Source organism: Macaca nemestrina, chromosome 12 (genome assembly GCF_043159975.1).
Source record: "Macaca nemestrina isolate mMacNem1 chromosome 12, mMacNem.hap1, whole genome shotgun sequence".
NCBI lineage: Eukaryota > Metazoa > Chordata > Mammalia > Primates > Cercopithecidae > Macaca > Macaca nemestrina.
In genome coordinates, this window is record NC_092136.1 from 112,730,996 (window position 1) to 112,758,617 (window position 27,622).

At 44.4% G+C, this 27,622-nt stretch overlaps 1 long non-coding RNA gene across 1 annotated transcript in view; it reads right to left on the reverse strand.

Annotated features, from left to right (window-relative positions):
• LOC139357594 (uncharacterized) overlaps positions 1 to 27,622 on the reverse strand; it is a 117,681-nt gene that overhangs the window by 9,999 nt on the left and 80,060 nt on the right. Inside the window, exons 4-7 of the long non-coding RNA XR_011611074.1 lie at positions 13,231 to 13,335; positions 5,248 to 5,296; positions 4,803 to 4,897; positions 4,229 to 4,420 (exon numbers count right to left, since the gene is read on the reverse strand). This is a non-coding gene — a long non-coding RNA (uncharacterized lncRNA). The remainder of the gene's footprint in view (positions 1 to 4,228; positions 4,421 to 4,802; positions 4,898 to 5,247; positions 5,297 to 13,230; positions 13,336 to 27,622) is intronic.

Below are 27,622 nucleotides of genomic sequence, written 5' to 3' on the forward strand. Positions count from 1 at the left end.
CACCGCCAGCGAGCCTGGACCAAAGCAATGGTGCTGCTGCTCACGGCAGAGGGACTGAGCCACAGAGACAGAGCTCATTAATGCTAATGGCCTTTGTGTAGCTAATTAGCACCATATCACACTCAATATTTACCCTTGTGTGCCGACAAATTTCTACTTTCTCCTTGGGAAGCAAGCTGTTTTTCTACCTGACCCACAACAAGGCAAACCTCTGATGCCAGACAGCAGCTCCCTGTCTGCCTAGATGGATTGGCTAGAGGGAAGCTGAGGGCCTGCCACTCCAGAAGGAAGGGAGCATGTGGTTCTCATTCCAACCCTGGGTGGAGTGTTGGGCAGCTGAAGTCTTCACCCAGTGAGGGTGCCATTTTCATGATTCAACCATGTGCAGCTGTCAGCCCCAAGTGTCCTTCCACAACAACCATGTGCTCAGCCTCCTCCTCCTTCCTTTGGAGGAGGTATTTTTCTGGGAGAAACAGGGCCTGGGAGAAGGAGGTGAACCACCAAGAAAGGGATTTTGAGGGTCTGTCTAGGCAGAAAGCTCCTAGAGACCTGCCCACAATCCACTCAACAACCTTCAACAACCTTTAACAGAGCTCCTGAGCTGAGCCATGCCATATGCCAAGGGCTGGGGACACAAAGATGGGCAAGACAGTGGGCAAGTCCCTGTTCTTGGGAGCTCTCAATATACCTGAAGACCGACCTGTAGCAATTATGATACAATGTGATAAGGAAGGTGGAGAGCTGAGTATGAGGAAAGGACCACTCAGGTCAGACCAGGGGGATCAAGAAGGTCTGGATGGAGGAGGAATCACTAAACTGTTGAAGCACCTCGTGCCCACCTCTATCAGAGAGTACGGGCATATTCCCTGTCTTCTGAAGCAACAGACTTGGAATCTGAAGATGTGTCACAGCTCTGGTTCAGCATGAAGTGATGCAGACACGGATGCTGCTTTAGGTTATAGGATGTGCTTTGGAGACCAGCAGGATAATAATTGCTCCATTAGCAGGAACTTGGGTTTCATTCTCTCAGAGGTCTCCCCTCTTAGTTCACCGCAGCATTCTTCTAAGGTCCCTCCGAGCTTCCACCCACCATCTTGCTCTACAAGCAAATACTCATCACATAGATGACCGCAGGGCTGGTGGTTTCTCATTATGACCCAAGGGATGCTGGCTTGAAGCCAGTCCCTCAACCCTGTAAATTGCTTGGTTGGCCAATGCCCAGCTGCTAAATGCACTGGCATTCCCGCCCTGCCACCAACCATATCCAAGTTGAAGCTGTCTTGGGACCATCCATGTAGAGCACCAAGAAAGAGAGCCTGAGCACACCACCTCCTTTACCCCCGGAGATGTGGAGGGTTGGGCATTCTCTGCTTTAAGATAGGAGCTGAGGGCTGGGCGCGGTGGCTCACGCCTGTAATCCCAGCACTTTGGGAGGCTGAGGCGGGCGGATCACGAAGTCAGGAAATCGAGACTATCCTAGCTAACACAGTGAAATCCTGTCTTTACTAAAAATACAAAAAATTAGCCGGGCATGGTGGCAGGCGCCTGTAGTCCCAGCTACTCTGGAGGCTAAGGCAGGAGAATGGTGTGAACCCAGGAGGCAGAGCTTGCAGTGAGCCGAGATTGCGCCACTGCACTCCAGCCTGGGCAACAGTGCGAGACTCCATCTTAAAAAAATAAAATAAAAGATAGGAGCTGAGACTAGATGATGGTCTCTTGCTGCAAAGGTAACCACAACCAGTGGCTTCTCATCAAACACCAGTGCCTGACCACCCACTCATCACACTCATAGACACACACATACCATAGCCTCTTGTCAGCTTCTGTTCTCCAGAGCACCACTGAAGACTGTGTGGGTGGAGTTGTCCAACAAGGCCCCATGAATGGGCTCCTTGCTGGCCATTCTCTTTGAGATGAAAGGACTGCAGATCAAGTTGTATTGTCAGAGAAGGACTCAGTGTCTGTCACCACATTATGTGCTGCTAGATAGCTGAGCCTACACAAGGAAGTTGCAGGATCAATGTGGGGGCTGGCTTTTCCCCAGTGGATCATTCCCATGGAGCTCTCCATAGGCCTGAACTGGCCCAAGGAATTGAATTACACCACAAAAGGATGTCCAGCCCCACCTAGCCCTGCCCAACCTGCTACCTGAAGCTGGCTTCTAAGTAGAAAAGAAGACTGTATAGTTGGCACAAGCTGGTGCCTACTTCTGGGTCTCGGTTGCCCTGAAGCTGTTTCTATGTTATCTCCACAGCTGTCCCAGTCTCTATGCCTTTCATTCTCTCCTTAGGTGAGCCTAAGGGCATTGTTTCAGGACGAAACTAGACAAACAGCTGAGAGAGAAACAGCCTTGGTTTCAGTGCAAGTCCTGCCCTTGTAAGTTCCAACCCTTCCCCACTGGCCTGGCCTGGGATACACCCAGACTTACAGCAGCCACACACACACGCCCAGCCTGATTTGGGCTGGGGCTACTTCCCCCACATATAACTGTCCTCTCCCCTACAACATACACACATACACACAGAGCCTCCAGGAAACTGCCTCAGCTTGCTCAGAAAGAGAAATGCACATAATTTTCAAATGCCAGAGCTGAGAAGAAATCTAGAAGTCATCCAGCTTAGCATCATCTTGACAGATGGCTGGAACCAAAGCCTTGAAAGGAGAATCTACTTGTCTACTGTCACCTGGCATGTTCCTAGTACATCCTTGTCTCCTGACTTCCAGAGCAGTGCTCTTTACAGATCATTAAGTTGCCTTCTGGCCTGTACCTTCAGCAACTACCACATCAGCTTCCGCTCAGGTTCTTCCCTCTACTGCAGAGTTGATCAGAAGCTGGCAAGTATGACTGATAAGGGGTTTTGAGATTTAGCCTCCATCTGAAGAAGCTGGGCTATATGGTATGCTGGTTAGCAAAGGGAATCAGAACATGCCATCCAAAGTATACCACTGAAGGCAATTAAGATGCAGCAAATGCAGAAAGAGCTCTCTACCTTCTTTCTATCTGCCTAGAAGCAGTGCATAATTTTCCCTTTGTGAAGGTGTTCCCCTTTCCCTGTTCTGTACAGTGAACAACCCTTATATTGGAGACAAAACGTCAGTGCCCACATGGGTCTACATAAGTAAACCTTACTAAAATAATCCTTATCTTACCTCAAATATTAATTTTCCTCATATATTCACCTACCCACAGTAAACTCTAGCCCAGCCACCCCTTAACCTATTTCCCTTGTTCTCCACATTTTATTATCCTTTGTTAAGATGGTACATAAGCCCCAAATTCTAATACCCCTTTGAGTTACTCATCACAGAGCTCAACCACATGTATGCCTGTTACACGTGTAAATAAACTCTGTATTTTTCCTCCTGCTAATCTACCTTTCGTCAGTTTAATTCAAAGGCTCCAGGCACTAAACATAAGATAGTAGAGGACACATATTTTTCTTCTCCTACATTAGGACCCTAACTATAGCAGCACCTAGGTCTGAATCCCAGTTCAGTCACTAAGTAGTGGTATGACCTTGGCAGGTTACTTTACCTCTCTGGGTCTCAGTTTCATCATTTGCTAAATGGAATAATAATATAACCTACCTCACAAATTGTTGTACATATTAAATGAGCTAATATTAAAGAACATGTCACAGAGTCAACACTATATGAACCTAGGCTATTATTATTATTAGGGTGCTTATTGTAAGTGTATATTCAAGTCCTCACCCTTAGAGAATCTGATTCAATACATCTGTGTTGGGAACCCATAGTCTGCATTTTAGCAAACACCCCCAGTGACTTTAATGGGAGTGGTAGGGTTGGGTGGCTCCAAGGATAGTATTAGGAGAAATCTTGCTTTCAAGGTTGGGGAAGTGTGTATTGATCCCATTCTGGTAGGTAAAAGGCTTTCAATGGCCCTATTAGCTTTCTTGTCTGAATCTCTACACCCACATTTCTCAAAGTCGTCTCCTGCTAGGAAGGCTTATTAAAAGACTAATTATCAGGCTTCATCCCGAACTTCCTGATCCAACTCTTGAGCTAGGCTTTAGGAAACGGCCTTTTAAATACTACCCTCCTGCCAAGGTGATACAGAGGTGCACTGAAGCTTGGGATTCACTGACAAAGAGTGGGTTTCCATGGCCCGGCCCAGTCCAGCATGTTCGAACGCTGACCACTGAAGATCCCTGTGGACTGGCGCTGCTGACAAGAGAGCCTTGGGTTGTCCTGTGCTCCCCCTCACCTCACCCACTCAGGCTGCCACTCCTCCATAGATCTTGTTCCCAGCCTGGGTGGCATTTCCATGCCAGCTCCTCATTTCCTGCCAAGAACAGAGCCGGCCTCTCTGATCCACTGGCTCTCTGCCCAGCCAGGCAGTAGGTGGCGTCCGTGAAGACCGCTTTGCCCTCTTCTCCCTCCAGACTGCGAGGCTGTGCTGCAGAGGGAGAAGAAGAGATCAGGAGCATCATTTAGGAGGCTGCTCAGACCAAGCATAGGGAGCAGCCAGGAAGACAATCTCTAGCCCAGACAGCCCCTCCCACCCTGCCCAGACCTCTGTGTACTCATGTAAAGATAATTGAGTTACTGGGAATGCAGACCGGAGAGATAACCTGATTTAGAAGCTGAAACCATGTGAACAAGGGAGGGAGGCTGGGGTGCAGGAAACAGCTCCTACCAACCCAGGAAGGCTGAAACAATAAACAGGGAAAGGGAAATTGGGTAGAGAAACAGTGGGTGGCTGCCCAGACAGTGTTATTGCTGGTTTGGGTGTTAGCAGGTGGAACCCCCACCCTCAGCCAATCCAAGAGTTCACTCACCCCTGTGAAACCCTCTGTGAATTCTTTTTCTAGAGTGTTCAGGTAACCATCATCTGGCTTATACAGCCATCCAGGGAGGAGATAAGTAGAGAAACCTATAAAGTGTCAGGAAGGAAAAAAAAAACTTTGCTAAGATTTAATTTGAGTCATTGATCACCAACTACCCTAGGAACAAGTTATTTCAGTGTGAGCCATCATCTCTGAAAGCTGATGGCTTGACTGCTGCAGGATCCTCAGGGGAGGAAGCTTCTGTGATGCTCAGATCAAGGTCAGAGGTTTGGGAAACCTTCCTCCCCATCTTCTTCCTTCATATCAGAGAGCCAGCATCCCCTGGGCAAAGTCCAGAGAGGCCTCCCTCCTCCATCAGCCCAGCTATAGCACCCCTTCTATAGTCTCATATCCTTTGTTGCCTGGAAGTTCTCCCTGCAGTCTCGTTTCCACACACCTGCATCTTTGGAGGGAAATGCTCCGGTGGAAAGCAGACTAGCTTGCCCCTATAAAGAAAAGGAAGTGACTAAGAATCTTGGAGAGCAGTTCCTTCCATTTATCTCTGTCTACTTCTTCTCCTGGCATAGGGAGATCTTTCTCTGCAAATGATTTGTCTTTTTTATAACCTGCCTATTCCATAGCAGATGAGTTCAAGATAGTGAAGATCAGTCCTGAGACATTTTATACTAGATTTGTAGACGGAAACAACAGAGCAGGGGCCCACCCACTCTGCAGGTGCCAGCTAGTGAGACCAGACACAACCACCAGATTCACTGCGGGTCACTGGGGCGGGAGGTGGCTGCACCCTGCCCTGGGGAGCAGCTGCCTCTGTGCAGCACCGGAAGCTCCTACGTTAACTAGGCAGAGGACAAACCAGCAAAAAAGGAGTTAAGCGACAGCCAGACATCCCCCCTGACCCTCTCCCACTGGACCCAGATGAATAACCAGTCAGTAAAATGACCCCAGTGGAAGGAGTCCAGAATCATCCACGCTGATCTCAGGAGGTATCTGCACTACTCACAGCACAAATCAGATCACTCAGACTGAAGGTGGGGGTGGGGGTGGAGGGGAAACAAGGGAGAAGACATCACTTGAGCAGGGACCAGCCCAGGGCAGAACCTTCAGCTCCTGGGGCCTGGACCGGGAATTTTTATTAGAAGCGAGAGCTCTCTGACAGACCTGGCCCCTTTGAGTCTGCCTGTCTGTGCTTTTTCTCTTGAGAATTTGTTAGCGCTCATGCAGAGGCGTTCCCTGTTGACTTGCCTTTCCCTGGTGTGGTAAGGCAAAACAGAGCCTTCTGGCAGCTAATCCCTCCCCAAAGCTGTCAGGATGAGATGAATTACTAGGAGAAAAATAAATCAGATTTGTGAGAGCATCAGAAAGGCTGAGGCCCCAGAGTCTGACAGAGACCAGAGACCCCCCACCCTTCCACTCTGGTGGAAGCAGCCACTCGGCGGCCTGGACTGTCCCCACAGCTCTGCCCTCTCCCGGCCCCAGCTCCTGCCCAACGAGAGGAGATAGCTTCCCCTTGTCTTCCCTCAACATCCCATGGGCTCCTCTGCCTGCAGCTTGGTCCTTGGGAAAAGCCTGCAGATGTATAGGCCTCAGCTGCGGGCATTCCATCTTGCCATTCCTTCTGCTCACGGCCTCTGAGCACCCTCCTGAGTCCCTCTCTCTCTCAGCGCGCCCACGGTGTCTGATGGGCGTGGGGCAGGAAGAGCAGGCTGACCTCTGGATCCAGAGACTCCCAGCTTGAAGGGGTCACTCCTCACTCAGGTTGGAGTGCCACTCTCCTGGGACCTGCACTGCTGTGACCTGCCATTAGCTCAGAGGGCCCTATCCAAAAAAAAGCAGGACTATTCATTTCATTACAGGCCCAGCTGGGAGCAGTGGCCCTTTCCTCTCTAGAATATTCTACCCTATAATAATCGTCAGGCTAAGCCTGCAGCGACAGTACTCAGGAAACCCCACCTCCTCAAACCAAATTACATGTCCCCAGTTTGAGAACAATGTGAGCTAAGTCTAATAAAGTTATAAAAATGTCAATGGGTTGTTTGTGTGGGAAGCAAATGGCTGAAGGTGGAAATGTGGTATCATGAAAAAGGCTACAGACTTGGACTCAGGAGTCATGGATCCTGGCCTCATGGCTCATTATCTCAGCAGGGACCCCCGCCTGGGTTCCTCCTGACCTGGAGGAAGGCCGCGTTCCATCATTGGCTGCTGAGGTCTCTCTGATGATGAGTTAGGGAGCTTCCTTGGAAGCTAAAGTCATTGTTAAAATAATTGTTAAAGAATAATGGGCGTAGAAAGCAAATTGAGAATGAAGGGAGAGAATGAGGAATGAGAGATCAGGGACACAATCTGAGAGCTGGCAGCTGGCACCCAGCCCAGGAAGCAGTGCTGTATTCCTAAGGCCAAGAGGCCCAAGAGTTCAGCCAGCCATCCTTACCCAGAGCCAGGTCCTGGAGAAGCACTTGGTGGGGGATGCTCCAGGGTAAGTCCAGGGACCAGGGAGCCCCCGATAGGTGCCTCAGTCTCCTCCCTAGGAAAGCTGCGTCCTCAGTTGGCTCAGGGTCTGGTGGGGCCCGGCCAGCTGACTGGGGAACCTGGCTACATCATGCCTGAACTGTCCGACCTGCGTGTGATTTATCTCAAACCTCCACTGGGTGGCAGAGCAGTGGGGCATGGTAGAAAGAGCACCAGGTTAGCTGGGCATTCTTGAGCAGGCTGTTGACCCTTGTGAGCCCCGACTGGCCAACTGAAAACATCGCTAAAACATCCATACTCTGCAGGGTTGTTCTAAGGATCAGATGCAACAAATGAGGAGCACTGCAGACAGCCTTTAGCAGCAATGGGTAGTCATCTTGTGTTAGTTATTAGACAGTCTCATAAACAGTATGAATATTATAAGGAGGAGAACAATGCCCACCCCTCAGGGTAATCATTCTTCAGACACAGATGAGGCCAGGAGCAATGGTAGCTCCCTCTCCTGTCCAACTTTCTCCACTCTCTGCACCCCTTCCTCTCCCAGGCAGGACGCAGGAAGCCAGAATGCGCAGGTGAGCCCAGCTGTGGATACAGCTGTGTAAATCTGGAGAAAGCAGAGAGAGGCAGGAAAACCGAAGTGTCTTAGAACCATTCATGTAAACTGTTTAGACTCTGAGGGTGCAAAGATTAATGTGAAAATCCCATTCTGAGAAGCTAGTGGCCATACATCAGCAGTGCCTTCAAGATTGGATACGAATCCGAGGTTTGGGGGGAAGTAAGTAATGTGCCGATTAAGGAATCACAGCTCTGAGAGAGATGAGACAAAAATCTCTCTCTCCTCTTCACTCAGTCAAGCCCAATTTATGGCTCATATTTCTAGCAAAAGTGTCTGAGAGAAGCAGAGCCTCGCAGGCACCGAGAGGTCTGACCAGGGAATGGGCCTCTCTGGAAGGAAGGAGGAAGCCAACCTCTGCATTCATGGCTACAAGAAGGGGCCACTGTGAGGGCAGCCAGTGGGCCCTGGCAGAGGGATGCCTTTGGCTGGGCAGCCAGAGAAGCTAAAAGTACTTCAACTGAAAGAAAAAATGTCCTTCTCCACCTAACTATTCTTTGAGACCAGGCAGAGAAATTGACAATGTTGATTCATTTAGCTCAGCAGTATTCAGGTCAAAATCAATCTTGTCAAAAATCCATCACCATACTCAATAAGTAAGAAAAGGGATACAGGATCCAGGGGGAAATCAATCACACCCCAACAGGGAGCAGCCAAAAACAGATCTATCATGGCCCCTTGACGGAGGCTTCCATTACTTAACGTGCTATTTCCTGAAGGCACCCTGGGGACCCCACCCAAGGTCATGGGCACCAGCCTCCAGCAGCAGCCAGAACTAAGATGGCCCAAGAACAGGTAGTCACTCTACTGATTATCTCTTTGCTTCCCCAGCATCGACATTCAGCAGGCTGGCAAGGCCCAGCAGAAGTCATTTCATACATTCCTTAACTTCAAAAATCATTGTCACATAACTCTTCTGCTGCCCCCAAATCACTGTGGCTGCCTCGTATCTGTAGGAAGGGGAAATAATAGCAGCCTATCAGCTTCTCCACCGGGCCAAGCTCAGGCTGCTTCAGTCTCCTGCTGGGAAAAGCAGAGTGGTCCCTGCAGAGCTTCTCAGTCTTAAGGAATCACAAGATGCAGAAGTCAAGACTTGCTTCTTTGTCCCTGAGCCAGAATCCAGCATCCCCTGAGGGTGGCATTATGGCAACCCTGATTCCTCCAGACTCAAAGGAAGTGTATGGGTGGGGCCACAGAAAGTTCCCTGGGAGCCCGGTGATGGCGAGGCCTGGGTCTCATCCCCACCATTCACTAGCTATGTGAGTTTGAGCCAAATATTAAACGTCCATATGCCTCACTTTCTCATATGTAAAATAGAAATCATAACAATGCACACCTCTTAGGATTGTTGAAGATTCAATGGGACTTCTCCTGTGGAGAACTGACATACAGATAGTGCTAAGTAGGTGAAAACTCTCATTAGACAATGGTTCCTTTGGGCACTGGGTTTTTGCTTCTCTTCTCATCTTTCTACCACAAACAACTTCTAGAAAGTATTCATTCATTTATCATTCAGCAAGTATATATTGAACATCAACTGTTCTAGACCTGTTCTAAATGCTGGAGGGACCGTGTACACGGGAGGTGGCAGGGGACAGATAACCTATAATCAAATCAAATAATGGCAGATAATAATAAACAGGAAAATGAACTAGAGAGTGACTAGTTCACTAGTCATGGGGGAATATTTAAAATTGATACACCAAAGGCCTCTCTGATGCTGGAGATACTTCAGTTGAAGCCCAAGTGCTAGGAAGAAGTCAGCCACAAGGAGATCTGGAAGGACAATGTTCCAGGCAGTGAGAATGTGGGGGGCTGATGGGGGGAGCTGGGGAGAGCTGAAGGAGGGAATGGCACGGAGAGGTAGGTGGGACAGATCAGGCAGGCCCAAGGAGGTCACGCCAGGACACTGTGTCCTTAGTCTAGATGTAATGTGAAGCTGCTGGAAGTGATGTCTGATAATGTATTTTCAAAAGCACATGAAAAGTGCTATTTGGAAAATGGATTTATGCAGGACAAGAGCAGAAGGAAGATGAATTAGGAGGCTTTTTCAGAGCTCAGGGGAGGAAGGTGATAGTTTTGTTTAGGGAGGTAGTGTAAATAAGTACTAGGGTATAGGAAATATTTTGGAGACAATAGCACTTGCTGATAAATTAGATGTGGGAGATGAGAGATGACAGGAATCAAGGATTTCTCCAGTTTCTGTCTTGAACCACCAGATAGATTGGATGCTAATTATTGTTATGGGGAAGACTCAAGGAACAGTTTGGGATGGGGAAGTGCAATTAAGAGCTCTGTGAGAGTTAAAGTGCATATTAAATATCCAAGTGGAGATGTCACGTATGAGTGGTTAGACTTGAGAGTCATTGGCTAGTGGATGTTATTTAGAGTCACAGGACTGGGTGAAATCAGCAAGGCAGTGTAGTTAGAGGAGGGAGGAGGGGAAGTCTGAGTCTCTAGGAAGTTCATTTGGAGGAATTCTGATCCAAAGCACCCAGCTTTTTGGAGGTATATGGTTGCCAGAACAGAATTACATGAGTAAGGGGTGGGGATGGGGATTTGAGGCAAAGGGTTCTTGGGAGAAAAACACCTGGAAGAGAGGGATGACGGTTATCTTCTGAACACACATGTAGGGGTGCAAGTTATGCTGGTCCAGCCCCATTCCAGAGGAAGGTGGGATTCTATTGTATGCAGACTTTGCTTGCTGAGTGAATATTCCCAAAAGGCAGGTGGCATTAGGCCCCTTATGCCACCAACATATGAATTCGGGGAAGAGGGGAAAATGGAAGGGGAATGATGAATTTCCACTCTGAGTGCAACGTGGCTCTCTTCCAGAGAAACCCATATTTCCCCAGGCTTCCGCAGCCTATGCACAAAGCAGGACACATTAACATGAATACCCAAAGGCTTGTTGATTTCCAGAACTGCAAGATCTCAGCCCTCTTCACCTGTAGCAACATCTTCCCTGGTTATTTTTGGAAATTTTCAGGACCCTTGACTGTGCTCATGGTTTCTTCATATTGTGTCTATCAGAGAACCCACTGAAGCCACAAAAGGCAGATAGCTCCCTTCTTCCAGTGCCTTGCCTTCCTCCCTGCTGAGTTACCATGCCCCCAGAGCTGTAGCACTGTAGGAACCACCTTATACCCCCCTTGCTATGCTGGGGTCCACCCGAAATCAATAAGATTCTGCTCTTTCCTTCCATGTGCTGTTGTGACCAGGGAGGGGGCTGCCCACTGACCAGCAGTTCATCACATTCAACTACATCCTGAGACCCTTCAGGGTCTGTCAGATGACTGAATAACTCGAGGAACCACAACGTGTTTACCCTTGTGTCCCCAGCACCCAGCACAGCATCTGTCCCCCACACAGCACTTGGTTAATTAATAGCTGACTGAGTGAATGAATGGACAAACAGCTAGTAGTGTGTGCAAGGAGAGGAGACCTTTGGAGGTGGCTTAAGGAGTGTGTGGAAGTCCTTGCCTAAATGACAGCCATAGGGAAGAGAGAGATGACTGCAGAAGAGCTCTCTGCAGGAAACAGAGGGGTCCCAGGCAGATGTAGGGCTAAGGGGCTGTGCCCTCCTCTGCCTCCACATACACCTGTTTTAGGAATGATCAGAGAACAAGTAAAGGGAGCAGTGAGGAAGTAGGTAATGATCTCAGTTTCACAGCTGGGTGGGTTGGGATCATGCTGAGGGAGTTAGTTTCTGGGACAGCAAAGAAGCTTCGACTTTGCTCTGTCTTCCTATCTGGTTCATCCAGTCAGGTGCCAAGATGAGTCCAGCTGGAGAATCCAGACTCCAGTGCACTCCTGTAGACCCCTTCACTGCATGTAGCCTCTGCCTTCTCAGATGCACTGTGGTTCCAGACCCATGCCCCTCTGCTCCCCAATAGGGCCTCTTTTAAAGACACATGCAACGTTAATAACAACAGCTACCATTTATTCAGTTCTTTCTGAGTGCTGCACACACACAGGCTCCCTCATTTAGTCTTAATGCCAACCTCGAGAGGTGAGCACTATTTTTCCTACTTCACAGATGTAGAAACTGGGTTCAGAAAGGTTAATTTGCCCAAGGTTTTATAGCTAGTAAGCAATAGAGCCAGGATACTAGCCAGCTATGTCCAGTTCAAATTTCATACTTCAAACTATTTTGTTTTATTAATTCTCAGAATAAATAAATCACCACACATCACATAAAGTAGCTGGGGAGGGGGAAGGGACTCTTGACCTACAAGCCATTAGCCATGGTATAATGCATGAATTCATGTGCCCTGGGTTCTACATTGAGACATCCAGTCACAAAAGCACTGTCAGATACTGCCTCCTGTTCCCTTAGGAGTTGAACGAATTCTCCTTCTCTCAAGGCAGAATCTCCTGTCCAGCTGGGCATAGGAAAGCAGACAGACATTCTTCTCCCAGATCTGAGATTTTGGATCTTATCAAATAGAGCTTCTCCTATTCTTCCCCCAAAGACAGGCAAAATGATTGCTGTGTAGAATGGAACTGGAAGTCTAGGTGCATCCTCATGGTTTGGAAATGTTACCAACTTCCAAGACCAGATCCGCAAACACCTCCAAAAAAAGAACTAGTCCATCTTCATGTGACCAGGCTGGTCTCTCTCATCCTAGAGGTAGGAGACCCCCCAGAGCCCCTCCTGTGAACCCTGGCTCCTTTCTCAATCCCTGCGAGGCAAGTGCATTCAATCAGTCCCCACAGACCTCCTGGACCAATTCCTGCTGCCCTTTGTGTAGCCCACTTTGTTCAGCAAAAGGGCAGTTGTGGTCCTTAACACTGTACCCTGACTGGGATCCTGCCCAGCACTTTCCATTGAGGCCTGCAGGTTTCCTCTTAGTTGTAGTCATTTTCTGTTCCTTGGGGCACCTTTACCTATCTCTAGGGAAGCTCCATGGATTGTAATGATCTCTCTGATTTATCCATCCTGGAGTGCAGACCCCAGTTGATGACATTAGGGTAGGTGCTTGCCTTCTGGAATCTTGAATCAAATGAGTATGCTTAGAATCCTAAGAAAACCTGAGCCTGGGATATGCTACCAGTCAGCATGCTGTAGACTCCATGTTTCAAAAAAAATCTGGCTAGCCATGACTTAAACCAGTGCTTTTCAAACTAACATGTATTGGAATCACCTGGAGGATCTTTTTGAAATGCAGTTTCTGATTCAGTACGTCTGGAGTGAAGCCTGAGATTGCATTTCTAGCAAGCTCCCAGGTGATGCTGATGCCTTAAACAAGGATTTAACTTTTTAAACATCAAGGATATGTATTGCCTGTTTATAAAAAGTCTAGAGATAGGTGATCCCAGAATTGCCTCAGCACTCACCGATGTCTCTACCAGGCTTTGTTTATCTTCTGCTCTGTCACCCTCATCATCACAAGATGGTTGCCAAAGCTCCAAGCTTCATATCTTCACACATTAGTGTCTCAACTAGGAAGGAAAAGTGCAAGGGCAAAAAAATAATTTTCCCCTTTATCTCTCTTATAATCAGATAGTAAAATCTTTCTCAGAATCCTCCCAGACTCACTTACATCCAGGCCACAACAGGGTCCTATTGCTCATCCCTAGACCAATCCCTGTCAACAGGGGTCAGATTGCCATGACTGGCTTAAACCAATTAGGATTCACTCTCTGGGGCTGGGAACATTTTCAACTGAACAAAAATCAGAATTATCTTAGCAAGAAAGAAGAACAGCTAATATGTAGGCAGCCAACAGTGGCTTCCCAGTTGTGTAGAAACCATCTTTGACCCCACTGCCAAGCCTCTAAACCACTTTGCCCTTCCCTCCAGAGAAGCTTTCAGGCAAAAGGAGAGAGATAGGAGGGCAGACCAGCAAAAATTCAAGATGAAAAACATGTAAGGTTTTAGGGAGCAGAGTGGGCCACATGGGATCATGCACATGACAACATTTCATAGACAGTAAAATGCCCCAGGAATGCGAGCAGTTGTGATGGTAGCAATTAATATCACTCCTAGTCCCATGGAATGTGGGGAACAATGGAAGCAGAAAGAATGTCCTCCCCACAGCCTGTCCCCCAAGCCAGATGACCTCTGTGACTCTGGTGGGAATTTTTCCTGCTTCTAATTCTCTCCCTCTTTGTTGATTGTAACTGCCCTGTGATCAGCTGATGCTGCTGGCAGGGCTGGGTGGGTTGGCATGAGGCTTCTGCCAGAGGAGAAAGAGGCATTTGTTGTGGAGGAAGGATTCTTGTTCCCCAGTGGTGAGAAGTCAAAGAGCCAGAGACTGAGGGTACACTGGGGGCACCGTGTCCTCTGCCGAAGGGCAGGACCCTCTGGGCACAGCCCCTGTCGCCCAGGATTTCACACATACTGTTCCTTTCTTCAGAGACCCTCTTCCCACTATGCTGCTCACGGTTGGCATCTGGCTCCTTCCCAGCTTCAATAGAAATTGAGCATTCCTCATCCAGAAATCTAAAATCCAAAGTGTTCCAAAATCTGAAACTTTTTGAGCACTGACATGTTACCTAAAGGAAATGCACATTTGGAGCGTTTCAGATTTCAGACTTTCAGATTTGGAATATTCAACTGGTAAGTAGAGAATACAAATATTATAAAATCTGAAATCTGAAACACTTCTGGTCCCAAGCATTTCAGATAAGGGATACTCAACCTGTATCCCCTCTGTAGAGAGGTCTTCCTTGGCCTCCAAATCAAAAGCAGCCCCTGCCTTTTCCTCCTTCCCCTCCCCTACTTGTTACTCTTTCTGACAGTGGCTAATTTTTCTTCCTCAGCTTATTCACTACAATTCATAATTATTTGCTGGTTTATTGTCAATTAATCTGAAAGTAAAAAGCAGGGACCATTTTCCTCATGATACCACCTCCTCAGCCCAGGGTATGGCCCATAGCATTCACGCAGAAAACATTTGTTCAATGAACGAATGAATACAGTCAAAGCTGTTCTCAGTCTCCAGCGTGGGAGAGCCAGAGTCAACATTTAAATGAGGCAAAGAAATTTTAATGTAACTTCAAGGGGTGAACTTTCCAACCATGGTGCTAGACAACCTCTAGAAGGGATGGGCAAAGCACTGTGACCACACATATATCTGACATTCTGGATGAGGTGAGGTGAGGAGGAGGCTCCAATGGTTGATTTCAGGTGTCAACCTGACTGGAAGGAGGGATACCCAGACAGCTGGTAAAGCATTATTTCTGGGTGTGTGTGTGCAGGTGTTTCTGGGAAAGACTGGCATTTGAATCAGTGGACTGAGTAAGGAAGATCCGTCCTCACCCGATGTGGGTAGGCACCATTCAATCCACTAAGGCCTGGGTAGAAAAAAGAGCAGAGGAGGGGCAGACTCTCTCTCCCACTTCTGGAGTTGACATCCTTCTCCTGCACTTGGATGTGAAAACTCCAGTTTTTCTGGCTTTGGAACTCCAGGACTCACATCAACAGCCCCTTGGGTTTTGAGGCTGAGAGTTACACCATCAGTTTTTCCAGCTTGCCGTCTATGTGAGACTTCTCAGCCTCCACAATCACATAAGCCAATTCCCTAATAAATCCCCTTTCATGTCCCCTGTGTATCTATGCACCTGTGTATCTATCCATCCATTCATCTAGCTAGCTAGCTAGCTAGCTAGCCAGTCTCTCTCCCTCTCTCTCTCTCTCTCTCTCTCTCTCTCTCCATCCATCTATCCATGCACATCTATGGATCTATCTATCTAATGTATGTCTTTCCATCCATCCATATCTATAATCTATCTTTCTATCTGTCTATTTATCTGTCTGTCTGTCTGTCTGTCTATCTATCTATCTATCTATCTATCTATCTATCTATCTATCTATCTATCTATCTTATCTATCCATCTATCTATCTATCTATCCATCCATCCTATTGCTTCTGCCTCTCTGGAGAGCCCTGACAGGTATAGAGGCCGACTTCACTTCATGGTTAGACAGCTTCCAGAAGGTGCCACTGGCCTAAGGAAGACGTATGATGCTAGTGTCACCCCCAACAGCACCCCCATTTTGAACAGCAGTCATAAATTACCTCATGGTTAGCTCCTCTGGCCCTTGATGTTCCAGCTTCGGCTTCCAGAAACCCCATCAGTTTCGGATGGGTGGGAGGGTTGGGTGGGATCAAGGCTAGGATCCTGGCTCTAGGTCCCGGTTCACTGGGCCATGTGATGAGTGGGAAATTGACTGGAATGCCAAAACCGTGAACCAGAACAGTGAATTCATTCCCCAGCAAGATGGAAGCTTGATGACAGGGCGGAGCAGAGAGAAACACCAATCACTCACACCTGGCTTAAAGTTTTCACTTAGCTGTCCTGGTGGTAGCTTTAAAGAGCTCCTGGTGCATCCTGCCTGGTCCAGAGCAACAGGAATAACCACCCAGGTGAGTGAGGGCACAGGAGCTAAATCAAGCAGCAAGTCTTAGAGAAACAATCAGTTCGCCCTGACCCCTTTCCTGCTCATCTTCACTGGTGTGCAGAGAAATTCATCCAGAAACTTCATGTGATTCTACCATTGCATTGTGATATTAGCCCAGGCCAATAAGCACTGCAGAAAATAAGAGCTAAAGGAAGCTACAAGTAAAAGCACTGTGTGTGTGTGTGTGTGTGTGTGTGTGTGTGTGTGTGTGTGTGTTGGGGTAGAGGTGGGCAGCCTACACAGAGGTAAGTTAAAGGAGCAGAAAGGAAGGAGGACTTGTGCCAGGCAGTTGGATATACAATGGTTGGCTACTTTTGGAGAGCACTGTATTCACTCACTCATTCATTCATCCTTCATTCATTCCATGTGTTCTAAGCACACACTTTTCCCCAGGCACTGTGCTAGCCATTGGGTTTGAACAATGAACGCAGTCCCTGTCCTTGTTGAGCTTGTAGTCTGTAGGGAGACTCAGAAATTAATCAAAGATTTCCAGATTGAAACTGTGGTATGTGCCATGATGAGACGAGAGTGTTTAACAGATGTCGGTCAGAGCAAGCTTTCTCAAAGATGTGGGGACAGAACTGACACTGCAGGAAGAGGAAGAGTAAAGCAAAAAGTATTCTGTGCAGCAGGAACAATATGTGCAAATATTTGGAGGTAGGAAGAAACAGAATGAAAGTCAATGATGACTCTCAATCTCTTTTGTGACCCTGGATGACCCAGGGAAGGCAGGCATAAGCAGAGCCCTCCCAGTGCCCATCCCCCTACTCCACCCCAAGATGAGGGCTGGCTCAGCCCAGCCAGCAGCTGACCAGGAACATGGAAGATTCTGCAGCCTTGGGTCTCCCTGGAGAGTGAGCTTTGAAGGGGCTCCTAGAAATGTGCTGTGCTGGTCTTGCTTCTCCCATACTGTCCTGGGCGTCACAAAAAGATATGCAAAGTCACACTGCTGGCTAGTCGGCAATGTAGAGGGCAAGTTACCTGTCAGCATCTCCCTCCACCCCCACCTTGCTACTAAGGAAGGCACTGTGTGTCTTCTCCAGGATTCCCTGGCCCATGAACCAGGGAGCCAAATGGCTTTTCTTGAACCAGCATTCCAAGATTGCCAGGTGTTTGTTCAAGGCCAGACTTCACACTTCACAGGACTTCATAGGCCATGCTATGGATTTTCTTTTTCTTTATTCTTTTCTCCTCCTCCTTCCCCCTGCTATGTTTTAAATAAACTTTTTAAAAATTGAAGTGTGACTTATAGGATAGGACACAAATCCTAAGCATTCACTTATTTTTCACAAAGTTAGCACACCCTAACATGTTAACACTAAAAGACTCCTGGAATGTTCCCAGCATCATTTGTAACAGCCCTCAAACTGGGGCAATAGAATGATCAGCACTGATCACCACTGATTAGCAATAGAATGAATGAATTAAACACAGTATATTCATACAATGGAATACTATTCAGCAATAAAAAATGAAAAAAACCACAGTCCCATGCAACAAAATGGATGAAGCTTGAAAACATCATACTGCGTGAAATAAACCAGACTCAAAAGGACAAATATTGTATGATTCCACTTACATGAAATACCTAAAATAGACAAATTCATAGAGACAGAAAGTAATTCCTATCCTTGGCAGAAAATAGGTTAGAGAGGCTGGGCAGAAAAGGAAGGGGAATTATTGTTTAATGGGCATACGGTTTACTGTTTAGAGAGATGAAAATATTTTGGAAATAGGTAATTGCAACATTCTTACAGTTACTTATTGCACATATGCACTATTTTATTTTATTTTGTGATTATACACCAGGAACTGGAATTGCTGGGTCATGATACTCATACATGTAACTACAGACAATTTTGCCACAAAGTTTTCTAAATTGGTTGTACCAATTTATACTCATGAATATATGATATTATTCCTTATCTATGCCAAACCAACACTTGATGGCCAATGTTTACACATTTACTTAATCTTGTATGTATAGTGATATTTTACCATTATTTTAATTTATGTATCCCTGATGACCAATTGGTTGAGCACATTTTCATGTGTTTATTGGCCATTTGGATATTCTCTTTAGTGAAGTGCATTTTCAAGCTTTTGCCCATTGGAGAAGAAGGGTGTCTGTCTCTTTCTTCCTTCCTTCCTTCTTTTATTTCTTCCTTTCCATTTCTTTCCTTCCCTTCCTTTTCCTCCCTCCCTCCCTCCCTTCCTTCCTTCCTTCCTTCCTTCCTTCCTTCCTTCATTTTTTTACATTTCTTTCCTTCCCTCCCTCCCTCCCTCCTTCCCTCCCTCCCTCCCTTCCTTCTTTCCTTCCCTCCTTCTTCTTGTCCTTCATCTCTCTCTTCCTTTCTTCTCTCCTACCATTCATTCTTTCATTCTTTCTTCTATTGAAGTTTTAAAAATATTCTGGAAAAGCATTTTTGTTTGATGTAAGTGCATGCATATTGAGAAGTACTTAGTATTAATAATATGCTATTTATTTTAACCTTTTTCTTTATGGTTTATTTTAACCTTTTTCTTTATGGTTAGTTTCTTTTGTGTGTCTCAAGAAATCATCTATATTGGGGTTATGAAGACAGTCTTCTGTGTTACTCTCAAATGCTTTATTGTTTTACATTTCACCTGAAGTCTATCATCCCTCTTGGGTAGGTTTTTGCCTTTAGTGAGAGATTGAAGTCGAGATTCGCTTACCATATACATATCCAGTTGATCTAATACCCTTTATTGAAAAGAATACCTTTTACCCTCTGCACAACAGTGTGTTTTTGCCATAGATCTGTGGGCAATATATATGTCGGTCTTTTTCTGGACTCTACATTCGACTTGGTTATCATGCCATGAATAACAAATTCCTTTAATTACTTTTATAATAAATCGTGATATCTAATCTTTTTCCTCTTCTTCAACTGTGATATTCTTCAAGATTGTCTTAGCTATTCTTAAATCTTTGCATTTTCATGTAAATGTAAGAATCAGCCTGTCTATCTTCACATAAGATATGTTGCTGGGCTTCTAGGGCAATTCAAGGAAAATTGACAAACTTATACAATTGAGTCTTCCAGTAAGAGAACATGTCACATTCCTCTATTACTTAGTTTTTCTATGTTTTTCCTCAGTAATGTTTTATAGTTTTCTTTGTATTTGTTTCACTTATTTCAAGTGATTTGATAGCTTTAATACCATTGTAATGGCATCTTTCTTGAATTTCATTTCCTAACTGCTCTCTCCTGTTAAATAGAAAGGCCAAGAACTTGCTAAAATTACTTATCAATTCCGGTAACTTATTTGCATATGCTTTTGGATATTATGCCTAGCAATCATGTCATTTGTAAATAGTGACAGTTTTCTTTCTTTTCAATCTGTATCCTTTTTATTTTTTCATGGCATTATTGCACCTGCTGGTATATGTAATACAATGCTGAGGAAAAAATGATAGCAGATATTCTGGTCTCATTACTAATCTCAGGAGGAAGCTTTCAATATTTCACCATTAAGTTGAATTTTGGAAGAGAGCCTTTATCAGAAAAGAAAGTTCCCTTCCATTCCTAGTTTCCTAAGAGCTTCTTGTTTTTATTTTTTTAATCATGAACAGTTGTGAAATTTGTCAAATGCTTTTTCAGCAAAAATTGAGATGATTATATAATATATCCACTTTATTATATGAATATAATAGCTATGTTGTTTGATTTTCTAATATTAAAACATTCTTGAATTTCCAGAATAAACCCTGCATGACCATGATTTATTATTCTTTATATAAATATATTTCTGAATTGAAATTTTTAATCTTTATTAGAGCTGCATCTATCTACATGAGAGATATTACTCTGTAATTTTCTTTTCTTGTAATATCCTTGTCAAATCTGACATCAAATTTATGCTGGACTCATAAAATGATTGAGATACGTCTCCTCTTTTTTTTTTTTTGAAAGAACTTATTTAAGATTGGCAGAGTTTGTTTTTCTAAAATTTTTAAATAATTTACCAGTGAAGTCATTTGGGCCCAGAGTTTTGTTTGCAGAAAGTTTAAAATAATTAATTTTAGCAGTAAGTAACAGTTCAGATTTTCTATTTTTTAATGTCAGTTTTGGTAAATTGTGCTTTTTTCTAGGAATTTGTCCATTTCATCTAGATTTTTAAATTTTTTAGTTAAAGTCATTCATAACCTCATCTTATTGTCTTTGTAATATCTATAGAGTTTGTAGTGATTACTCCTTTTTCATTTCTGATATAGGTTATTTATTCTCCTACTTTCCTGATCCATCCAGCTAGAGCTTTATAAATTTTCTTAGATTTTTCAAAGACCCAAAGTTTGGCTTTATTTATTTTTTATTGTACATTTGTTTTCTATTTATTGATTTCTGCTTTTTATTTTTTTCCTTTAAACTTCCTTGAGATTAATTATTATTCCTTTTTTTGAGGTTTCTGAAAAGGATACTTAAGTAATTGACATTCAACCTTTCTTTTCTACTACATGCATTTAACATTATAAATTTATCTCTTCAGATTTCTAACCGTTAATGTCCTGGCTGCCTTGAGTGGTCTCTTATACTCCACATAGGCATCTTATAATTTTATCCAGGTTTATACTTCTTACTGGGAGTGTTAGCCTAATACATAATAATCTATCAGAACCAAAAGCATATTATGGATTTTTTAAAAACATAATCATAATGGGAAAGAACTGAAATGTTTTAGGTAGTAGATATTCTAATACTGTTTTTAACTTAATAGACTTTATTCTACAAAATATGACCACTGGAGACTTTTAGCAAAATGATCACATCTGCATTTAAGTGAACATTTATTGAGTAACTACTATGTTAGGAGGCAGGGTAGCAGAGTAATTAGGTACAGACTAGGTATAGTGAAATTAAACTGCCTGGGGTTTAACACTAGCTCTGATACTTACTAGCTATGTAATGTTGGACAAATTATTTGAAATTTTTGAGCTTTCTAATTTGTAAAATAAGAATAATAATAATAGCTACCTCATAAGGTTATTGTGAGAGAGTGAACGAGATAATGTCTACCACATCTTGGACAATGCCTAGAATATAGTAACAATAGCTAGCACTTACTGATTTCTTAATTATTATTAATTGTATTCAAGAGAGAAAATGGGATTCGGAGAGGTAAAGTAACTTGGCCAAGGTCACACAGCTTATAAATGATAGTGCTAAGATTTGAATACAGGTCTAGATGTCTCTAAATCCAATGGCTTAGTGTGAATTAATGTAAGATGAGTTGGTGGAAGAGAAAACCTAGCAGGTTGGCTCCTGCAATACTCCAAGAATAAAGCCATAGGGACTTCAATCTGAGTAGTGACAGTGCAAAAAGGAAAGGAAGAAAAAGATCTGAGAGAAATGACAAAGGACGCACGGGACTTGATGACTAATTTTTGGGATGAGAGGATGGAAAAGGAGAGTGAGGAGTCAGAGCTGAATCATAGTGTTAAGCCTGAGTGACTAGAAGGTTGATGAAACAATAGACAGAAATAGGAGAACCGAGAGGGGGAGTGAGTTTTGGAGGGAGGTATTATGCTCAGTTTTAGCCATTTAGAGATGAAGTCGTCAGTTACAGATGAAAAATTGGAGCTCTTGATAGAGGGCAGGGCTGTAGAGGTCATCCCTGGAGAAGAGGCAGTTAAGGCTTTAACAGTAGATATGATCCCCAAGTGAGAGAATGAAGGGACAGGAATGAGCCCCAAGGATGGAACTTTGGGACTGAGCCAATGTTTATTTATAGATGTTCTAGAAGGGAATAAATAGACATGTAGATAAAGGAACTGGTGGATGTAATCTACTCAGATTTTCAATAAGCCTTTTGGAATGGTTCCATTTCAAACACTATAAGAAATCAGAGCATGATGAGTACAGGAGGAAAGTGTTTTTGTCAGGAGTAAGGAATGGGCTCAGAAACAGAAAATAAAGGATAAGGATAAACGGATGGCCACTTCTCCAGGGAGATAAGCATAAGGGATCAGTGATAGGTCTTTACCTATGATCTTGATAAGGGCATTTCCAATAAAATCTCCATGTTTGCAGTTGACATTAAATTATTTCCAGAAGTAAAGTACCAAGCCAAAGAGATTAGACTACAGGAAAACCTTAGAAATCTGTGTGGACAGGCAAAACCCAACAGTACTGCTGGGTTCTCAACTCCTTCAGTCTCCCTCTCCCCATAACCGAGGCCTGAACAGTCATCTCAGTCCTGCTTTTAGGGCCAATTCCATCTGTAATCTGAGGAGCTTTAAGGAGTTCTAGTTCAACCTCCTGGGCCTCAGTATCAAGTCAGCCCTCTTTGTGAGATCCAGTGGCCATCTTGGGCCCCAACTCTGGTATCTGGGTTAGCAATTGCTTATTAAGCACCCTGGTGTGTGTTGGGTGCCATATAAGTGCTAGTATAGTCTCAGTCCTCGAGGAGGTCACAATTGAGAGTCCTTGCCTTTATTAGCTTCTGGAACAAAATTCCTCATAGGGCAAGGAAACTACCTTGCTCTTTCTAGTTGTTGTAGAGACAGTTAGTGCTTATATATAATACATATATATAATACACACACACACACACACACACACACACACACATATATACGGATGCTCCTTTACATCTGCCAGTCTCTCTCGATGAGTCGGGGCCCTGTAATTAGCTTTCATAAATACACTGTGAGCTGAAGGAAAGGTTTTCACTTCTGAGTCAAGACCGTTATGTGTGCGCTATCTCCTAATTCCTCTGCAAGCTTTGAAAAGGATCGTCCCACCCTCACTGGACTCCGTGATAGAGAAATAAACCTTCATTGTGTTTAAGCTACCGAGTTTGGGAGCTTCTGTCCATCCCACAGCCAAGCCCAGCCTTTCTATACCAACTAACATACTATTCTGCCCCAGGGGCTGCAGTCCTGTCCCAAAAGTTCAGCTTACTGATTGGGCCACTGCCACCTGCAGTTGTCTTCAAATATCACCTTTTCTGAGGGCTACCATCTTTCTCGCTTCTATTCAGGAAACCCTCTCAAGGTCTTCTGGGTTTATTGGCTGTGCAGGCTTCCCTAAAATGGATACTGGGTCCCGCCAAGCAGCCTTGTCCAATTCAAATTTCTGCAATGATGGAAAAAACCTATATCTGCACTATCTAATATAGTAGCCACATGTGGTTATTGAGGATTTGACAAGTGGCTAATGGAAATGAAAAATTGAATGTTTAATTTAACTTAATTTTAGTTAGCTTAAATTTAAGTAGCCGCTGGCATCTACCATGGACCTACCTGTGGGTAGTACAGCAAAAGTATCCCCAGAGCAGTGCCCGCCCCAGGGCTCCACTGTGCTTTCCCTTAACGTGCTCTGACACATTCTTGCTGATGGCTAATGCTTCCAAGTGCAACCAACTCACAAGAGTGGTTAAAAAAAAGTGACGGGTCTGTTTTAAGATAGGCAATGTTTAGGAATAAAAATTCTAGACATTTAAATAAATGGAAAGATTTGGAGCCAATTCCAGCAAAGCAACTTTGATTCATCAAAGATTATTTCTGAGCTCAGTGTCTGCTTGCTATAGTCTGAAGGATCAGCAAAATAGTGGGTACCTGAAACCATACAAAGAATTAGTGTTCCCTTAACCTTAGCTTCCCTTAAACTTAAAAATTGTATGATAATTCAGATTTTTTTTTTCTTTTTACGGGAGAAAACACAAGGAAGGGGAGAAGTTCTACTAAAAAGAAACCTGGAGGGAGGAGGAAAAAACTGCCACTTGAGGAAAACCTTAAATATTTCAAAATTCCTACAACCTAAATCCATATAGAAAAAAAAAAAAAAACCCACCCTAAATGAGGTTACCACAATGTTCCTTTACCAAATCCTGAAATAAGACACCGAAAGGAGCGAATAAAACTCTAGTGTGTGGTTTTCAGAGGTGGAAAGGAATCTTGGAGATTAGGGATCCTTTAATTGCTGTGGACATGGACCCACACAAGCTAGTTTTTAAAGGGGCTTCATATACAGACACAGTCCATTTCATTGACATACAAAGACAGGGCACAAGGCTTTGCAAGAAATCAAGGGAATAAAACTGGAATCTCAGGTGCTGAAATTTTTTTATCCCACAGGGCAGAATATTCTCTTTCCCATTTGCTCCCCTCTGTCCTGCTCTCTGCTTTCAGACTTACTTTTTCTCTGTATACTGCATGGTTTTCCCACAACATAGACTTATGTTTTCTGACCTTGGCTTTGACTTCCAACTCAATTCCATGCCTTTCATGTTCCCTTCATCATCTGAGTCAGTGTCTCAGTATCCAAGTCCCACATTTCTGGGAAGAGACTCTGATTGACTCAACTGGAGTGAAGTGTCCCTCTCTGTTCCCATCAGTTTCGGTCAGGGTGAGCAGCATCTCAAGGCACAGAGAGCTGCTCCAAAGAGTCACGGGTTGGCTGCTTCTCTAGGAAGAGTGTTCAGTGAGAAGGCAATGGTGATCACATCTACCTTCCCCTTACTTTACACAGGAAGAAACCAAAGCCAAGGGCGTTTCAGTGGTTTACCTAAGGTCTTAATTCCTGTGACTTTTCCCACAGACACTCTTTGATACTCGTGTAATAATAACAAGAGTTATCACCTATTGAGTATTTACCATGTGCCATCACTGCTTTTAGAGGTGCTTACAAATATTATCACATAGGATACTCATACATATTTTAGGAGTATATATTTTAGGACTTAGGTATCCTTATTCTCATATGCATTTTAGGAATTAGGTATCTTTATTCTCTCCCTTTTGCTAATAAGGAAATTGAAGTTCAGTGAAGTAAAGTAATTAGACCAAAGTCAAATATTTAGTGTGTAGGAGAGCCAGGTTTCAACTATAATATTTCTAAATCTTAACTACGATACGAGATTCCTTCCTACTACACATAATGGATAATAATTTATGGAATTTATCATCTCAGAAGATGATAGCAGAAAATATGAATGTATTTGGATAACTGTTGAATTACAGAACAGCTAATAGACTAGGACTACCAAGGGGCTCCACATAAGGTGAAAGACCCTGTCCATCATCGATTTTCAACGTTCAGCAAAGCACATATAAGGATATAATGCATATTTATTAGTGGGGGGAAACAGAAGGAAAGATGGGTACCAGGGAGGATAGCTATGCCTTCTAATAATATGTCCCTTAAGGTGTCTGTTACTGGCAGATAGATTTCCAGGCTGGGCGAAACCTGTCTGGAAATGTTAAGTTTCCTTTTAGGGGGAACTCGATGTGCAGCTGGGGAAACGGAAAAATAAGCAACAACCATCAAACACTGTGGAAGTGCAGTACTGGAGACGTGCTCCAGGTATTCAGAAAGCCCTGAGGACGTTTACCACAGTGGGTTCATCCAGCCAATGGCATGGTGGGGTAAGACTTTACACTCCAGGTAGGAGGATCAGTGTGAGCAAAGGCGGAGACACAGGTAGTGGCAGAAGGTATATGGAAAGTGGAACAGAGGTGGCCGCAAGCAGTTCCATGTCACTGAGAATGACGTTTAGAGGAGGCCACGGTGGGAGGTGAGTGTCAAGGGGTTGGCAGGGGGAGATCATGCAGGGCCCTTTACAACATGCTAAACAGCTTGGATTTTATCCAAGTGATTAACCAGGAGAATAACAGGGTTAGATTCGTGTTTTAATAATAGATCTTCCTGCTCTGAGGAGGAATGATTTGATGAGGAAAGGCCTAGGGGCAGAGAGAACCTATTGGGAATTCAGGCAAGAAATGATGAGGGTCCAAACTGGGGCAGAAGTTCCAGGGAGGAATGGAAGGAAGAATTTTGAGAAATTCTTAATAGGTACATTGGCAGGACTAATAACTGATAACAAATAGAGGCAAGGGAAAGGAGGCGACAGGTTGCAGGAGCTTCTGACTTGGAGCCTGCATGGATGGGAGAGCCAGTCACTGAGAGAGGAAAGCAAGGAGGGGCACGTTTGGGAGAGAAAACGTGGAGTCCTTACTTGAAGTGTTGGGGAGCCTAGGAGGCTGGCAGGAGAAGATGTCTAGAAGGACGTTCAGGAGGGAGGCTTGACTCGAGGATGCTGATTTGGGACTTACCTGTAAGAGTTTGAGCAGGTGAGATCACCATTCAAGAGCATATAAAGTGAGGGCCCAGGACTGAACTTTAGAGAAGAGGTTGGGAAAAGGATCAAAAGAAGACAGATGCAGAACAACCAAGCAATAAAAGGCTAACAAGCAAAGAGGTGCGAAGAACAGAGTTTCACCAAGGCTAGAGAGACCAACCAGCCAAGTGCATTAGAAAGACCCAGTGAGGTAAGAACTAAGTTCATTCATTAAACTTGGCAATTAGAAAGTCATTGGTAATCATATTGACTCTAGTATCCAAGAATTAGTGAATCACGGGCAGGCTTCTCTGGATTAAGAAGATAGTGGAGGTCTTTAGAGTCAAAGGAAGGGAAGACTACCCTCACCCAGATTAACATTACGGCCTTGACATGCAGATGTCCAAGAGGAGCCAAGTAGAAAGTGGTTAGTTAGAAATGATAAATATAAATGTACCAGTGATTCTGCAGAGAGCACTTTCTCTAGAGCAGTGAAACAGAAATCAGATAACAAGTGGGAAAAGTTTGCTGGTGGTGAGGACATAGAGGCTTTGTGAGTTGACTGGTCATTTGAGACAGAAAAGCATGAGAAAGAATGAAAGACGAAGGGAAGGTAGGGTCAAGGCAGAGGTCTTTTGTTTGCCTCTTGAGTTTTTGCTTTGCTTTACCTTCCAGCAGGCATAACCTGAATATCTTGGCAGACATACAGGAAAGAAAAAGTGGAGACAGGAAATATTGTGGGGAGTGTGTCTGATGAAACCATCTCACAGGCAACAAGAGAAGGAATGGTGAGCACAGCTAAGGATGTTTAGCCATGAAAGTTAGAAGAACTGCTCTTTTTAGACAAGACAAAAGCATGAAAATAGAGATGGGAATGCATAAAAACAGAAGAGATGGGCCTAGACATGGTGGCCACAGCCTTCTTAGTAAAGAAGGAGGTGAAGAAGCTCTACTTTGGGGCAGGTATGTGAGTCTGGAGACTTGAGGTTGGCAATGACGTCAAGAGAGATGCGTGAAGGAGCCCTCGCAAGGTGAGTAAAAGCATCTGCTAAGCCAGAGGGCAGACTCACTTGAAATTAGACTGCAGTTAGTAGTAGCATCAAAGGCTACAGAAAAGTCAACTCAAACAAGCAAATAAGACTTAGCGATCAAGAGAGACTGATCAAAATTCCTACACAAGATTGCAGGTACAAACAAATGGAGAGAAAGTAAAAGGTCCATTTACAGATGACATGAAGA